The following is a 2,787-nucleotide window of genomic DNA, read 5'->3' as shown; positions in this document are numbered from 1 at the left end:
CAGTGTGTGTGTGGTCAGCTGTAGTCTCTGTGTAGTCAGCTGTAGTCTCTGTGTGTGTGTAGTCAGCTGTAGTCTGTGTGTGTGTAGTCAGTTTTAGTGTCTCTGTGTGTAGTCAGCTTTAGTCTCTCTATGTGTAGTCAGCTTTAGTTTGTGTGTGTGTAGTCAGCTGTAGTCTCTGTGTGTAGTCAGCTGTAGTCTCTGTGTGTAGTCAGCTTTAGTCTCTGTGTGTAGTCAGCTTTAGTCTCTGTGTGTAGTCAGCTTTAGTCTCTCTATGTGTAGTCAGCTTTAGTCTCAGTGTAGTCAGCTTTAGTTTGTGTGTGTGTAGTCAGCTTTAGTCTCTGTGTGTGTAGTCAGCTGTAGTCTCTGTGTAGTCAGCTGTAGTCTCTGTGTGTGTAGTCAGTTTTAGTCTCTGTGTAGTCTGCTTTAGTCTCTGTGTAGTCAGCTGTAGTCTCTGTGTAGTCAGCTGTAGTCTCTGTGTGTAGTCAGTTTTAGTCTGTGTGTGTAGTCAGCTGTAGTCTGTGTAGTCAGCTGTAGTCTCTGTGTGTGTGTGTAGTCAGCTGTAATCTCTGTGTGTGTATTCTTTTTTAGTCGCTGTGTGTGTAGTCATCTGTAGTCTCTGTGTGTGTGTGTGTGTAGTCGTCTGTAGTCTCTGTGTGTGTAGTCAGCTGTAGTCTCTGTGTGTAGTCAGTTTTAGTCTCTGTGGTTGTAGTCAGCTTTAGTCTCTCTGTGTGTGTAGTCAGCTTTAGTCTCTCTGTGTGTAGTCAGTTTTAGTCTGTGTGTTTACTCAGCTTTAGTCTCTGTGTGTAGTCTGTTTTAGTCTGTGTGTGTAGTCAGCTTTAGTCTGTGTGTGTGTAGTCAGCTGTAGTCTCTGTGTGTGTAGTCAGCTGTAGTCTCTCTGTGTGTGTAGTCAGCTGTAGTCTCTGTGTGTGTGTAGTCAGCTGTAGTCTCTCTGTGTGTGTAGTCAGCTGTAGTCTCTGTGTGTGTAGTCAGTTTTAGTCTCTGTGTGTGTAGTCATCTGTAGTCTCTGTGTTTGTGTGTAGTCATCTGTAGTCTCTGTGTGTGTGTAGTCGGCTGTAGTCTCTGTGTGTAGTCAGTTTTAGTCTCTGTGGTTGTAGTCAGCTGTAGTCTCTGTGTAGTCAGCTGTAGTCTCTGTGTGTGTGTAGTCTGTGTGTGTGTAGTCAGCTTTAGTCTCTGTGTGTGTGTAGTCAGCTTTAGTCTCTCTGTGTGTGTAGTCAGCTTTAGTCTCTCTGTGTGTGTAGTCAGCTTTAGTCTCTCTGTGTGTGTAGTCAGCTTTAGTCTCTCTGTGTGTAGTCAGTTTTAGTCTGTGTGTTTACTCAGCTTTAGTCTCTGTGTGTAGTCTGTTTTAGTCTGTGTGTGTAGTCAGCTTTAGTCTGTGTGTGTGTAGTCAGCTGTAGTCTCTGTGTCTGTAGTCAGCTGTAGTCTCTGTGTGTGTGTAGTCAGCTGTAGTCTCTGTGTGTGTAGTCAGCTGTAGTCTCTGTGTGTGTGTAGTCAGCTGTAGTCTCTGTGTGTGTGTAGTCAGCTGTAGTCTCTGTGTGTCTGTAGTCAGCTGTAGTCTCTGTGTGTGTGTAGTCAGCTGTAATCTCTGTGTGTGTGTAGTCAGTTGTAATCTCTGTGTGTGTAGTCATCTGTAGTCTCTGTGTGTGTGTGTAGTCATCTGTTGTCTCTGTGTGTGTAGTCAGCTGTAGTCTCTGTGTAGTCAGTTTTAGTCTCTGTGGTTGTAGTCAGCTGTAGTCTCTCTGTGTGTAGTCAGCTTTAGTCGGTGTGTAGTCAGCTTTAGTCTGTGTGTGTGTAGTCAGCTGTAGTCTCTGTGTGTGTGTAGTCTGTGTGTGTGTAGTCAGCTTTAGTCTCTCTGTGTGTGTAGTCAGCTTTAGTCTCTCTGTGTGTGTAGTCAGCTGTAATCTCTGTGTGTGTGTAGTCAGCTGTAGTCTCTGTGTGTATAATCAGCTGTATTCTGTGTGTGTAGTCAGCTGTAGTCTGTGTGTGTAGTCAGTTTTAGTATCTCTGTGTGTGTAGTCAGCTTTAGTCTGTGTGTGTAGTCAGTTTTAGTCTGTGTAGTCAGCTTTAGTCTCTGTGTGTGTGTGTGTGTGTGTGGTCAGCTTTAGTGTGTGTGTAGTCAGTTTTAGTCTCTATATGTGTGTGTGGTCAGCTTTAGTCTGTGTGTGTAGTCAGTTTGAGTATCTGTGTGAATGGTCAGCTTTAGTCTCTCTGTGTGTAGTCAGTTTTAGTCTGTGTGTAGTCAGTTTTAGTCTCTGTGTGTAGTCAGCTGTAGTCTCTGTGTGTAGTCAGCTTTAGTCTGTGTGTAGTCAGTTTTAGTATCTCTGTGTGTAGTTGTCAGCTTTAGTTTCTCTGTGTGTGTAGTCAGCTGTAGTCTCTGTCTGTGTGTAGTCAGCTGTAGTCTCTGTGTAATTAGTTTTAGTCTCAGTGTGTAGTCAGCTTTAGTCTCTGTGTGTGTAGTCAGCTTTAGTCTGTGTGTAGTCAGCTTTAGTCTGTGTGTGTGTAGTCAGCTTTAGTCTCTGTGTGTGTAGTCAGCTTTAGTCTGTGTGTGTAGTCAGCTTTAGTCTGTGTGTGTGTAGTCAGCTTTAGTCTCTGTGTGTGTAGTCAGCTGTAGTCTCTGTGTGTAGTCAGCTGTAGTCTCTCTATGTGTAGTCAGCTTTAGTCTCTGTGTAGTCAGCTTTAGTTTGTGTTTGTGTAGTCAGCTTTAGTCTCTGTGTAGTCAGCTGTAGTCTCTGTGTGTGTAGTCAGTTTTAGTCTCTGTGTAGTCTGCTT

This window comes from Taudactylus pleione, unplaced genomic scaffold (assembly GCF_031769625.1).
Source record: "Taudactylus pleione unplaced genomic scaffold, aTauple2 ptg000437l, whole genome shotgun sequence".
NCBI classification, from domain to species: Eukaryota; Metazoa; Chordata; class Amphibia; order Anura; family Myobatrachidae; genus Taudactylus; species Taudactylus pleione.
This window is presented reverse-complemented; position numbering follows the sequence as displayed.